Genomic DNA, 15,297 nt, shown 5'->3' with positions numbered 1-15,297 from the left:
TTAATTTTTCTAGTAAAATTATTCTCATAAAGGAAAAAGAAAATACAAAGTTGGGGAGAAAAAAGTAAGAAGCCTTACTTAATGTGTATTAAATTCTGGAAAGAATTGTTGCATTTGCAAGTAAAATCCTGCTGGGTTTTTTGCTGTTAGGAGAGAATTAATTCTTCATCCTTCTTGCAACCAACAGGGATTGTCAACTTCTGCTTGTGAATAAACTGTAATATTGATCCTTCAGTGCAAGTCAGGATGCAGACAGGTGACAAGAACCACCTGGCTTGGCTAGACCATAGAGTCCTCATTTGTGAACATGCTAATTTCTTTATCATTAGAACCTTTGGCTTCAACAGACCTAGACACTTGGGAATACTTTGCATTAGAAATTTGTATTAAACAACAGTCTACCCACGGGGGATGTGTGTGTATATTTATATATATATTCATGAAAATGTCTGTCCTTCTGTATCAAAACAATATGAAAGTAAGTTAAATTTATTTAAAATACAGCACACTGTATTGGAGAATTCAATGCATCTGTACCTTGATTAGATGTGAAGTTCTCTTTGATTTACTAATTTAAGAGTACTTGTGATCAGTTATGCAGAATTTCTCTTTTTACGTAATTGAAAACCAACATACATTTTGTATGCCTAGGCATGGAGATATATGTGCATAGTCATTATCTGCATGAATTCAAGAGGGCCATATTGTGGATTAAAACTGGAAAGAATTAATCTTGTAGACCAGTATCAGTAAGGGCTTTTTGCTATCTCAAATAATCGCTGCAATTTCTAACAATGTTTTTTTTAGATTGCCTAAGGAAGCAATGGATTTTCCATCACTGGAAATTTTATAAGATCAGGTTATACAAACATCTGTCAAGAATGGTTTCAGTATAGTTGATCATGCCTTGGGGCAGAGTGTCAAACTTAGTGACCTCTAGAGGTCCCTTCCACTTCAGTGTTCTGTGACTCTGTGGCATTGTGATGCCACGTATTGTAGAGATGTATATAGAAGTTACCCACTTATAAACATTTATTTTTACTGTTCTATCCCACTCCCATTTCTTAAGGTTGAGGGATTGATGTAAATAAGTAGAAGAGAAAGGAGAATGGCTCCTAATTAATTATGGAAATTTTTGCCATTTAATTGGATTATGCATTTCGAGATCTACCTTGAGACCAAATGAAAGGAAGACATAAAAGCAAAGCAGCACAGATCAAGACTTGGAATTTGCTAAAGCAACTTTTCTTATTTAAATGCCAGTGTGTTTAGCAGAGTTTTTAGCCTTTACTAACTAGTGATACAAATCCCATGCTAATTCAGACTGCTCTGTGCAGTTTGAAATATACATTTGCAGCCTCTCACTGTCTGCCTTGTCCTGTTGATGGAACGAGGGTACAGATACCTTCAGGATTCTTCAAAACTATAGATGCCAACAGATGGAGACAAACATGTTCATGCCTCTGCAGCTATGCCTGCAATTTATTATCAACTTCACAGTCTCAAAAACCGAAATCCCAAGGGAGGTGTTCATTAAATCGGAGTTGAAAAAGTATACTGGATAGAAAAGCTGGGTAAGGAGGAGAGAACACAAGTGTTGCTCTTGAAGTGGTCTGGTGTAATAATGGAAAATTAGTTCTCAGTCAGACAAATCAAGTGCTTGACTGTTCTCCCAAAGTCCAGACTAGTGTCCTTACAGCAGCCCTTCAAACACATCCTAATGACATACCACTTTTGTTAAGTATCTAAGTGTTCCAGTTTTGGTGTTCTGCAGCAGGAACATCAATTAGAAAACTTTGGAATGTAAATGGCTTTGCAGTAGTGATCTCCAGTACATGTTGTAGGTACAAGTAATATAGCTTAGATGGTATGAGAAACACAATGTGGCTTTCTTATTACAAACCATGCTAAAATTGCTAGAATTAACCGAAATGAAATCTCTTATGAAAGTAAAGCAGTAGTTTCACTGGTAGAACAGAATTGAAGTATCTTGACTCTTGAACAGTGCCTAATGATTTAGTCATCTTTCAAGCTTAATAACAATTTGTATCTGTAGACATGCATGTCGGTGTTTGCTGTTTGTTGTTCAGTTGAAGACACTGGTTTTCATTTATTTAATTGGTTTTATTTTAGGTTTAATATTACTGAATTCTGATTTTTTTAAAAGTCAACATTATTTGATATTGTTATTTAATATTTGTCATTAAAATACATGCCTACTATTAAACATCCGCTCTTGAGAATGTTCTTTCAATACTCCTATATAATAGACTGAAATAATAATCCTAAATAATAGACTGAAAGTTTTAGGGTTTTGAAACTGACCCATTTTTAGAAATTTTTGCAACATTTGCAGATTCAGAATACAAACAACTACTCCATTTATAGAACACTCATTAAAAATGAAGTAGCAATTTAGTACAGGAATAGTTAAGAGGTCAGTGAAAGTCCCTGCAGCCTGGGACTAAAGCATTGCCTTTATTTGCCATAGTAAAAATTTTTCATCAGTAAGATTTAAAGCTGGTAGTAGGAAGGCAACATAAGCTGTTATTTACCTCAGATGTACATGCACAGTTAATTTTCTTATTCTGAGTAGACATATTAAAATAGTAAGTACTGACAATGTAAGCACATATGCAAATATTCACTTTCAAAGAAAACAATGAGAGAAAATATTTTCTCTTGCCTTGAAAAATATTTAACACATGTTTTTATTAATTATATATGCTTCTATTCTTAGCTGTTTTGTGTCATTATTATCAGGTGATGTGTACCTGACTGCTCTTGCTAATATGGGCTATATTTGTAGAAGCCTTGCATTTGAAAATCTTGTAAACTAAAGGTTCTCCATTTAGTAGGAATGCATTTTAATATTAATTTAGCAGGGATGCATTAAAATGTACTGGAAGTTTCTGAGAAAGTTGCCCTATGTTTCCATGTCTATGGAGTCTTGAAAGGTTGTGTGTCAGAATCCAACTTTTACAGAAAATTACTAGTTTGAGCCTTTTTTTCTAATTTTTTTTTTTTATTCTGCTTGCTCATTTGTCACAGTCAATCAGGTATTTAAGGATGTGTGAGCAATTCCAACAGATTTTGAAAGGGAGCTATTGACATGAACCTTAAGAATCACCCTTGCTGAAGTGAAGTTCAAGTACCAGATACAACGATCTAGTTAAAATATCCCAGGACTTGATGTGGAAGATCTGCCAGCTGAAGGAGATGTTGTTGAAATTGCAGCATGATATTGGAAAAAAAAGAAAATATATGTATAGCCTGGTTTTCTTTGGTAACAAAATAATGTAAGCAAACAGTTTTAGACTTCAGAAGTATGGCTTTTTTCACCTCAAGGAATTCTAATGTGTCCCTAAATTCAAGAACATGACTAAGAGATTTATTGAATATTTCTGTTCAGTCATGTCTTGAATAGAGAGAAAAGTGAAAATATAGTTCTAAAAGTTAGCTGAGATACTGACAACAGATCTTCAAGAGATAATTGCTCAGAGAGGTTGCGTAGCCTTAACCAAATAATGAAATGTCAGGTGTAAAAACATTATTGGTTTATTGGCATTTAACCCATTCTTATGAACTGTTCCAAAGCTATTAAACTGAGTACAAATAATTCCCACTGGCAGGTGGGGTTTGTATTGTATACTTATTGTAGAGGATGTTTATTGCAAAAACATCAGCAACTCTCAGCAAGTGAACTGATGCTTTCATCTAGGCCACTTCCAAAGCAGTGTATTGGCATCTTGAACTGTGGTTGGTTTTAGTCTTGGACTTCAGTAACAAATTAAGATCTTCTAGAATGCAAAAAGGTTCCATTTAATTATTCTAGTTCATATGATTATATATTAAATGGCTCTGTTCAGCTACTTTTGCTACATCTCTTAGAGGTTCATTTAGTCTGTTCTAAAAATTAGGTTTTGGCTAAATCGTATTACAAGGAGGCACCAACAAATCAATGTGTAAGAAATTAAGGCAGGCCTGTTACTCCATTATCCAGGAATAACAGAAACATAAAGCCCAAAAATACAATATTAAACCACAATAATGTAGACTGAAAAAGAGCTTACTAAGCTATTTGTTAAAGACATAAGACCAGCACTATTTCAAGTGCATTAGAACAGGAAAATTTATATAGGAAAATTTGCAGCTAATAGTAAGTTATTTAGAATAGGAGAAATGAAAGCCAACTGCAAAGAAGTACCTCAGTGATACTGAGTGCTAAAGTGACAAGTGAAATTCACTGTAAATAAATACAAAAGTAGTTCTCAAAGGGTAAAAAAAATATAGATTTGTGCACAAGAATGGACTTTAAACTGACAATTATTGTTTAAGAACTTCACTGTGAGATTTTCTATTCATGGTGCATTCATTGTGAGCTATGAAAATAGTAGCAGCAAAAAAAAGCAAATTTAATATTACACTTTTTTAGAAAGAAATAGAATAAATTAGAGAACATCATGGTTATAAGCAGAGTCACAGCACTGCACCTGCATCTTGAATAGGTAAAGAGAAGAATGGGTAGGATGAGTAAAGGATGATTAAATAAATCTTCTAAACAAGGAACAAGTAGAACTACAAGCTTTCAGTCTGGGAAGAAGAAAATTGAAGGAGGCTATGACAAGTTTATTAACCCATGAGTGGCGAGTAAATAGATTATGAGTGATTGTTCACTGGCTCTTTACTGCAAGGACAGTGGGCATTAGAGGAAACTAGAAGATGGTGTGCTTAAGTTGAACCAAAGGAAGTATTTTTTCAGTTTCACAGTTACACCACGGAACTCCTTGACAGAAGCCATATTTACAGTGACTCAAAAAGTAGTAAAAAGTAGTAAGACTTACAGAATTACTAATATTATCCATTAAGGACTATAAAGCTCATTATTCTGTTCCAAAGAGCCACTGAAGCTCAGACATGCTGGAGCCTAGGAAAGTGTGCTTGGAAAAATCGCTGCATGTTTGCCTTGGCTTTGTACACTCCCTTAAGTGTCCTGATGGGCCACTGCTAGAGAGGTGGTACAAGACAAGTAAATGCTTGGTTCAAACAAGTATAGCCTTTCTTAGATGAAGCTTAACAAATTTTTCAGTTAAAAACACTGCCAGGATGCAAGCATGCTTCGATTTGCAAGTAGCTTCAGAAATGGAGAGCTAGCTTTGTTTCTTCTTTGTTTGTTTTAATTTGACTTAATCTGAAATTAACATCTCCATTGAGATGAATGGGATAGGATTTCTAGATGTTTGTTGTTTGTCACATGAAATTATGTTCCTTTCATGGCTAATTATATTTTAATTTGCTCACTGCATATATTCATATCTCTTTTTCTGCATTTAATCACATATCAACTCTTGCCTTGTATTTAATTCTGTACTTTCTTTTTAATAGATCTTGATTGAAAGTTATGCTGAGGAATTCAGTGTTCATTGGCAAAAAGACACATTGGACTCCACAATTTTTAAGCATAAGAAACCCAATAGGTGGTATCTTTTATTAATTACTTGGATTTGGAGGAGACAAGGGCGACTTTAAGACAGGAAGGGTTCAAGCATACTGGAGAACAGGACGGGGTGTCAAAATGCTGTTGCTATCTCCAAGAAAAGGTTTGCATTAAACAGGCCGCAGTTCAATAGAAACAAGTAGAAGAGACGTGTTTAACTGTACAAATCCCAGGTGTGGAGTTGTTGGCTAGATAAGAGTGCTGCGCTGAAGAATTTCATGTGATTTGATGGATTAGAAACTGTCCAAGAATTAATGCCATCCAAGCAAAAAGGCAGGAAGAATTTAAGGATTGTTTACACGGACCGTAATTTTATTATACTCTGTGTTAGTGAGGTGTGATCTGAGGAAAGAGGCCTAGAATTTGGGGTCTTGTTTAAATATGAAGCAACAGAAAGTTTATAGATCAGTGAGAATGGCCAAAATCTAGAAAACATGACTCACGATTTGAAATTAAATGAACTGTGCTTGCTATCACATGTCCTCTTAAGTTTAATCACTTAATCATGTTACTTTGTGCCCTGGCATCTATAAAACATAGAAGCATCTGAATTCCTAAGTTTCTCTGTTAGCTTGCTTCACTTTTTATATTTGCAGCCTTTTCTCCTCTGGAATGTGACTTCAGTCTGGCATGCTGCTCTGTTTTTCCTTGTCCTCTGTAAATCCAAATTTGCTTGGACTTTCAATATCAATGTCAGACTGTATGCTCTAATTGTATATTTCCTAGTCTTTACTAAATTAGTGAAAGACAAAAGTTGGGCTTTGAGAGATGAGAGTGGAAACTATGGTCATTTAGTCAGAAATGGAGATCTTTCTCTCCCCCTCTTTCCACAGAACTCAATAAACAAACACATCCAAATGCATTAAAAATTATTTAGACTTTATTTATATGAAATTTCTTAGAAAAGTATCTTTAGTAAGTTGCTACATATTTCTGTATGATATACCTCTAGTTATTATGAAGCTAGAAATACAGTCTTCTCAAATTGATCTCTGTTTCACCTGGAGCTCTTGTAAAATCTTCTTTTATAGTAGATTTTTAATATAAGAAATTAAATACTTTGAAATATAACTTGAAATGTCCTTTTTTTTTGTTGGCCATTGTTTTCTTTTTGTTTATGTTACATAGATCTGCAGTAATATTTAGTGGCAATGACACTCCTAGATTAATGGTGCATTGTTTAGAGCACATAACTTTGTCAGTTTTAATTTTGTTGCCTTTTTGTTTCACTGAAATAGGTTTTGTGAACTCGTGAGGGAATGAGAAAGGGTTATCTTAGTTCATTTATCTACTGCAGCAGTCAAAGTACGGACTCTGCATTTTTTTACTATCTCCTTATATTAACAAATTATTTATGCTTGCAATCTTCTGTTGACAGCCACCCCTGAACTCTTCCTTTTGAGAGAGATTGACCAGAATGAAACACACTGTGCTAGTCACTCTGAACCATTAGTTTACCAAAATACATTAAAATTGTACTGTCATTTTCTTTTACTGCTTTTGCATACTAATAATGTGCTGGCCTTTGACCACTGCTGTGCATCCAACTGGAGTTTTCATTGAGATTTTTGAGTGCTTTGCAAAGAATCCTAGGGGTAGGGCTTTCCAGGAAGTCTGAGGGATCTTGGTGTCCATCTCTAATTTGAAATTCAAATTTCAAATGAATCAGTAACTGAAGCTCCTTGGACTCCTTTGAAGCTCTCAGCCATTCTCTTTTTCTAAAGAGATGTCTGGTGCAAGGTTGTGAATTAACTGGGTGTTGAGGATTTCCTGTGTATTCCTGTACTTTGCTTTCTGAGCTATTTTTTTTAATCCACATTGAGTCTTTGCTTTTTTACCCTGAAACTAATGGTGAAGTATTTTGTCAGAAGGGCAAATAAACTTTGCCAACCTGTTTTTTCACTCCATGCTATTTAGCTTGCATGATCGATGGAATCCAAAAGCAGTGTAAAAATTTTGCTCAGCAAAATAGGATGTGTTTGTTCATATGGGAGGGAGGTATAATCTAAATAAATTGATTTAGTTTTAGCATATCATCACTCCTTTCCATTTTCTCATTAATTTTGATGTAATTTCTCTCAATTTACATCAATGATCATGACATTTTTGGTACTGTTCACAGGTTTAAAATATCTTTCAACATGTGGGCTGATATTGCTTGGTAGTTTGTCAGCTCTGTAATTTAAAATCCCTCCAGAACACCTGGATGTATTTCTAAACATGCATAGTGATTTAATGTTTCCTTTATTGTTCAGCTGTAGCAATGCAACGCAGCATTTCAATCTTAAAGAATTCATTTTATGGTTTCCTCCACTTTTCTGTCACCTGGACATTCAAAGTGTTTGAATTTGTCTTTGTAATATCACTACAAGGTGAGAAATACAATTCTGAAAAGCACAAGATGAGGAAGAGAGGGGAACATTTCAAAATGTTCATAACTTTGCTACTAAGTAAATAATTCTATTACTGACTTCTGTGGGACTAGAATGAGACCAGCTTAAATGGTTTGGAAAAATGTTACTCTCAAGGCATGTCTTCAAGGGGATAATACTGTGAAAAAGCTGAGGTGTAAATTTTAAAACATATTAGCTGCTGAGCATTAACTCCCCCTGTGAATAAACAGAGTTTGAGTAAGTTGCTCTCTCTGGGAAGCATGTGATCAACTGTAAATTCAAACTCCCTCTCACTTTGTTATGGCATAAGTTCCCAAGGCATGTTTGATCCAGTCCCCACAAGAACATGTGGAACCTGAACTCCAATTAATTCAATTTCCACTTGAATCTACCACAGTACCATCCTTAACCACTTTTGCCTCCCTTTGTACCTGCACTATAGTAGAAGCTAAATTTTCTTAAGGTTTGATATGTAGTAACAAATGTAAGTTCTTCTGCACTTGAACATTTGATTCTGACCATGTTTCCAGTGTACACACATTTATCTATTTACAATGCACTTTTACAATCTATGTTTATCAGCCTCGGCTGCATTGCTCATAAACCCAAGTAATTTAAATTCTTTAATCTGCCTATATTGTTTTCTATTACTGTCTGTTCTTTATTTCTCTGTGTGCTATATATGTGTGTCCGTGCGTATTTGCACAAGTATAGAACCTAACTCTCCTCACTAAAATGATTAATAACCTGTTTTTTCCTACAAATGTTTCATTTTTTGCTCTTCATCACTTCCCTTGATTTCTGCACTCCTTTCCTCTTTCACTACTGGCTTTGTAGTGCTTTTAGTAGAAGATGGTTACGTGTTATAATTTAAAGTACTTCACATTCAATTTCTCTTGCATACTCACACATACACAGCAGATCATGATGTTTTATGAAATAGGTTGGACTTCATGACATTTCTCCTGGTACTTTTATACTTGACTGAAATATTTCCAGACTCTGAATGACAGATATATCAGCTATATTTTTTTAAATGTCAGAGGAAATAGCTTTATTTTATGACTTTTTTTTTTTGACATGCTAAGCTCTAATTTCTTATATAATTTTGGTAAGCTCCATAGCACAGGAATCAAGACTCTTTCACATTCAGTAATTGAACCCCTTACTTCTCACACACTGACACTTCAGTGTTGTTTGATCCTAGCATCTTGATTGTGATCTCAAAATTTGCTCTGAACTGTTTATTATCTATAAACTTAAAGTGACTTTTTCTTTTGACTGTAACTCCTCTTAAGGTATCAGTAGGTGTAACAATTTTCCTAGTACATCCATGTTGTCTCCCTGGACAAAAAACCTTGCAGAAGAAATTTAACCTTCACTTAATATTGTTCTTTTTGCTTAAAATTGATAGATTCCATTAAGACTATGTGGGACATGAGTGTAAAAACATTTTAGCTAAGAAATGTCAAATTACAAATCTAAGATGAAAATTCAGCATTAAAAATGTGAAATAATATATACAATTTATAGTCTGTAGAAGAAATACTGCCCTCCCTTGAGAGGAAAAGCTATTACCATTGCTTTAAAACAGAGCTGGCATCAATAACCAGTACCTTACACTGCGTATTTGCACTACCTTTTTTAGTATGCTATAAACAGAAATAACTATTCCATATTTTATAGTTACAAATTAAATTTCAAATCCAGATTTATTTTCCCCTGTGAGCATATATTTAAGGTAAGAGGAATGAACATAATCATAATCAGAATGCACAAAAAAAATCCTTTGTTGTCACAAAATTAAACATGATGTTGCTTTAAATAGAAGTACACATTTCTCACAAACTGGGCTCAGGGGAAATAGTATTATGACTATGCTTTCAAACCACTATATGTGGCAGTGGCCAAACACTGAGGTACTAAACCCTGAGAGCAGGAGGATGGATAGGTTGTGGAAGTAATTTGGAGATTCCACCAGCGATCCTCTTTCCCTAATTAAATTTCATATTAATCTTTCTGAACTACTGTGTCTATGTGAGGCTTTTTCAAAATATTAAAGTTCCTATGAAATGGTACAAAGTTTGGACGCATCATCAGCTGCAAAGTGGGAGGCTGCAAATGTCTGCCAGAGAATCTTTACACATACTGGCATATGTTTCTTCCATGTTGCTGAGTTGGAAAATTGTTGTACCAGTGACTGAAAACAGGCAACCTTCAGTGGAGTTTTCAGCCATCCTAAAATGCAAAAAAAGCCTCATGTGCTCAATATCTTTAAAAATTGCACTGCAATTTATGTAGTGAATTAAGATATTGCAGTCTTAGCTTCAGCACTATCCAACTCCATCTCCATTTTATTAAAGGAGTAAACTCCTGGTCACTGCAGAAAATGGCAGCAGAGCGTAGTTCTGATTTTACATGTTTCTAGGCAGTCTGATTTGAAAGTGTTGGTTTAGTGCTTCACTTTCCATTTTTTTTCTATGAATCCCACTGGACTTGCAAATTAACTGGTATTCACATGTTGACATTTGTTCAAAACGTTTAAAGTAACTGCTAAGACACCGATGAAGGATGCTGCAGAAAAAAACCTGCTAATAATATACTGTTAACACTGCAAAAACTCAGAATGCATTCACAAGGAGGAAAAATGTCAGATATAAAAAGTGCAGTGAGATAGTTATTTTCTTTAAAATTGCACCATCCATAGGGACTGCTGAGGGGGTTCATGGGGCAAAGAAAGAAGGATCAGGATGCACAAGATGTGTATTTTATGTTTAAAACCACCGCATACTAAAACCTACATCTTTGCTTTATATAACAGTGTTTTACTGGTAGTGGAGAATAAGGAAAAGAGAAATGAGTACTGATCAACAAATTTTCTTTTTTTTGCACTTCCTGAGAAAAAAATTAAGTGGACTAGAACAGTATGGAATGTGTGGATCATGAGCTATATATACTAATAAGAAAAAATTACCTGGAGCTAGAACATGGATCTAGGATCACAAAAATGATCACCTCCTCCTACAGAAAAAGTAAAGGTTTTTTGCCAGTTTGGAACTAAATAAGGAAATTTTGTGCTTTGAGGGTTTTTCTCTTTTATTTGGGAAGGAAGGAGACTGAGAGGGAGAATATAAGATAATAGAGGTACCTTTCTCCTTTATGCTATGTTGAAGTATTGGTCCTTGGGGACATATCCAGTTGTTGTGGCACTATGAGATCAGTCTGCTTTGTATTTTGAGTGGCTTCAGCTTGAGTGGATGAAATCAGGGAATTTAGAATCAATTAAAGTGCATGTGTTGTACAGTCTACCCAGTCTTAAGAAATGGCTTTGAACATTCTAACTCTTTATTGCTCTAATTAATATGCAGTTAGTTATGAGAACATATCAGAGCCCTTCCCTACCTCTACCTCTTTCTCTGCTATAGGTGTTCATAGCACCTTAACAACTCCCTGAATACTGATAAGACCATTCAGATTTAAGGAGAAAAATATGAAAAGGTCATTATAAGATACCTAGGTGCAACAGATGTTTTCCAAATTGATACTACAATTTCAAATAAAAAATTACTACTAATATATTTTATTATCATAAATAGCAAACACAGTATTTGAATCTGAGAGCAAATCTTACCATGCTCTTATTTTGTCTCCAACCACATCTATTGTAGCTCTTTCTAGTCAGACTTTCTAATGTGACAAACCCTCACCATTTGTCACAAGTATCACAAATCTGAAGTCTTAAAGTCCACATCCTGAATGTATGTGATGGCTCCTAAATATGATTCTATCTAAAAGACTTAGGTGAAAATTAACAGAGCTTAAAGGCGCCAAAAAATTGCTGTAGGCACTCTCAGCCATTAAAGAGCCTTTCTAAGAAGCTGTAACTGATTTGGAGTGAAGTAGCATTAGAGGAACAGTGTAGAAGACTTGCTTGGGTTCACCATGGCACTGAGCTGTGGGGCAGAAGTGATGCTGTGTGGTGAGGAGCATGTTCTGCTTGAATTAACTGTGCTATTTAATGCAGTGGTGTAACAACAGAAAGTTTTTTTGAGGACACCTTAAACCTGTAGATGCAGAGAATGTTTTCGCACAGGGAAGTTGTCATAAATGTCTGGACTGGGGGTAAAGAGGAGAGGGATTTGATTTGTTTTCCACTGAAGTGTAAGGGTTTTTAACATGTGTAAGTATATCTTTGGTTGGAATACTGACATGCCTACAGGTTCAGGCTGCACATCAAAGTTTGAAAAATTTGGACTGCATAGAAGCTTTCCTAAGTTCTGTCTTTCCTAACTAAAAGGTGCAAAAGACAGTCAGATAGGACCCTACTAAATCTCAGAAGTCCTGGAGAAAAGCATTAGAATTGCTTGGTAATAGTTATCTGTTCTCAAACTCTTTGGAGTGGTGAGTATTCTTTCACTATATTTTAACGTGCTACTTTGGCAGTGGAAGAAGGTTTGGTAAGGAGCAAGGATCTGATTTCTGACTTCCCATAATAGCCAAAAAATAATCTGCCTTTTACTTACTCCATGTTTTCAGACTGTCATCTTTGCCTCCCAGTGTCAGCCCAAGGAGCAGCGCGAGAGCCGCGTGAGTGTCACACACTGGGCTGTTTTATGTGTTGTACTGTGGTTATCAGGCATTTTCAAATGTTTCTTAGGCTGCTTTCATTCCTGCATCTCTACAGCTATCTACTGGGCTGAACATGCACATAGCTTGATGATGAATATGTGTTGAAGGCACTGAGCCTCTATTCAAGAAAAGTATTGTCTATTTGTTTCTTTTCTAATATGTTTGCCTGTTCTGTATTGCAGTATATTTACCTTTTTTATTAGCAAGGATTTGTTTACCAGGGTCAGACAGAGTTTTGACTAATATATTTATTTTACTAATATATTTTTATATATTTTACTAATATATTTATTAATCAGTGTTAAGAATTGCTAAAGAGTTGCTTTCCGTGGTCTCTTACTTCAAGTCGTACTTGTTTGTTTACTTTGAGGAAAGATGGACTATAAGGTCTTTTCTGTATAATTTTTGATTCTTTGATGCCCAGAATCTCTCAGCATGCCTAAACTCAGTGTGGATTTAGCATGTTTCTTAGTTTGTAAATCCCATTATTTTATCAAACATTCATACTCACTCACACTTTTTCTCTGATATTTATCTTGATCTTGTGTCTCATCAGGGCCTATGCCAGTACCCAAAATTTCAAGTTTAAATTTTCAATCTTAAATCCATCATTGCTTTATTATTTCAGCTTCTTTATATCCTCTTACAACCTCTGTTCTGTAGTCACTCTTTAAAAAAAAATTGCTCCTGAGCTGTTATTTTTTCTTGAATTTTGTTCAGTCATCCTTTACAAGGCCAAAAGATTTCAACTCTGATGGGCCTTTCAGCTGCTTTGTTTTATTCTGGGTGAATTCCCTGCTCACTTTACATCTGTGCTTTACAGTGTAACCCTGAGCCAAGAAGTCAGATCCTTCTCTTTCTGTTTGCATTTGACACTAGAAGGTCTCCAACCTGCTGATTGTTGGATAGCCAGACTTCTTACCAAGGGAAGGATCAGTTTGTTTCATGCTTTGTATAATGTGGATATGCAGCAGTTATAGAGCAATTATAGACACCCAATAGAGCACTTCTTATCAGACAACATCCTAGAACTACTTCCCAGGGACTAGTGCCAGAGCCTTGGAAAAGTTATTCAAAAAGACATGAACAAAGGGTAAGACACTGACCTTGGCTCATCAGGCTCATCTGAGAGGTTTCACTGTTGGACAGATTTGAAGGTGGGGATAAAGAAGCCTCCCTGCCTGCAGGACTTTTGCTTCCTGGCTTCTCTTACTGCCCAGTTCCCCACATGTCACTCCTGGCTGTCTGAGGGTGCTCCCTGAGCAGCTGCCACTGTCTGATGAGCTCTGCCTACAGTACTCTTCCCCTGCACTGGGTCAGTGCTGCAAACAAAAGGTATAATATTGGCAAGTGCTGCCCAGAAGAACTCCTCTGTGAGGCAAGATAGCTCTTTTGGGAGCCTTTGAAGTTGTAATGCCTTAAAACCAGCACGGGCTTGTGGTTTTTCTTTGGCTTTTGTTCGGGGCTTTTTGGCAGGGGTAGGATTTGGTGGAGGGGTTTGTGTGTGTGACTTTTTGGGTTTGTTTTTTTAATACCAAGAATCTGTGCTCTTTTCAAGAACATCAAAGCTGTTAGGGTCAGTTATTTGACATGGATGTCCTGTAGGAATTTGCTGGTTTGTACCACAGAGTTAACCTGTCCTCATCCCTTTTGAAAGCTTCTCTTGCCATCTCTTACCCTCTGAGGAATCTCTTCCTTTGAATGACAGGTCTCTCATAAATCCTCTTCATCAAATTCCAATTTTATTTCCTAAGCATCAGTGAGTATTAAGGTGTTGTTCTTTGTGACAATGAGTGTGGGAAAATTAATAATATTGAATTAATTATAGCAGAGGTAGAGAGACTGAAGTTTAACCTTATTGTTGTACTGTAGAAATATACACAAAAGCTACTTATCAGCCACACATCGTTACATCTTGCACCTTTATAGTTACATGATTACTGCTTGTTTGGCTGAAGAACTGGCATGGCACCTTTGTTACTTCAGTTTATATTAATTCAGATGCTTAATTAACAATTAGAGGTGTAAGTTTAATTCAACCAAATGGTAATGCAATTCCATTTGAAATATGCCAATGTGATAAGTAAAATTGGCCTTCTCATCTGTGCTAATCTGACCACTATCCACTCTTTACATCTTAATAGGAACACAATTTTTATTTATGTCTCTTTAGAAGTATCCTTAGAATGTACCTCACTTTATGGACTAAACATATTAAAGATCTTTATGAAATTGTAATTCAGTGACTTTTATGTGGATGGTTTGAGTACGATATTTTTCAAAGATACCATAAAATATAAGTGTGTAAGCTACAGGAGTAGAAGGTTTATTTAGCTCAGAAATTTATTAGTGTATTTATGCTGTATATATTACTCTACTGCTTCATATTTGCAGTCATATTATCATCAGGCAATTTTCTATCTTGAATTATCAGAAAAGGGAATTAGGAAAAGTAATGCTAGCCTTAGGGAAGCAAACTTTTTTCCAAACTCCTATCTGTTAATATCACCTGCCAATGATTTAATGGTGTTTATAGTTTATGCTAACATTTCTTAGCTTTCCTTTTTATTCATTATAGTCTGTGTACCTGGTAGAAGCCTGCAGCCAATTGCTCTTACTTTGCAGCTCCTATCTTTACTCACCAAATAGCTATTTTCTTTTTTATTCCTCTAAGGTAGTAACTGTTGGCTGTTATAAAACTGCAATCTCATTAGAAAAGGTTCACACAAATAAATTCACTGCTGAGATTAGGACTTTAAAATGTTAATGACTTTGTCT

At 35.4% G+C, this 15,297-nt stretch overlaps 1 protein-coding gene across 3 annotated transcripts in view; it reads left to right on the top strand.

The window, feature by feature from the left end:
- Window positions 1-15,297, top strand: part of LOC116447540 (heparan sulfate glucosamine 3-O-sulfotransferase 1-like) — a 48,785-nt gene that overhangs the window by 21,545 nt on the left and 11,943 nt on the right. Inside the window, exons 1-2 of one of the 3 annotated variants that reach the window (XM_032116820.1) lie at window positions 2,292-2,303; window positions 8,059-8,063. The exons of the other annotated variants lie outside the window; for them this stretch is intronic. The gene's annotated coding sequence lies outside the window, so the exon portion shown is untranslated. Of the gene's footprint in view, window positions 1-2,291; window positions 2,304-8,058; window positions 8,064-15,297 lie in introns of those variants that run through there. 3 annotated transcript variants of the gene reach the window in all.

The sequence above is a fragment of the Corvus moneduloides genome, chromosome 8, assembly GCF_009650955.1.
Source record: "Corvus moneduloides isolate bCorMon1 chromosome 8, bCorMon1.pri, whole genome shotgun sequence".
Classification (NCBI taxonomy): domain Eukaryota; kingdom Metazoa; phylum Chordata; class Aves; order Passeriformes; family Corvidae; genus Corvus; species Corvus moneduloides.
This window is presented reverse-complemented; position numbering and strand designations above follow the sequence as displayed.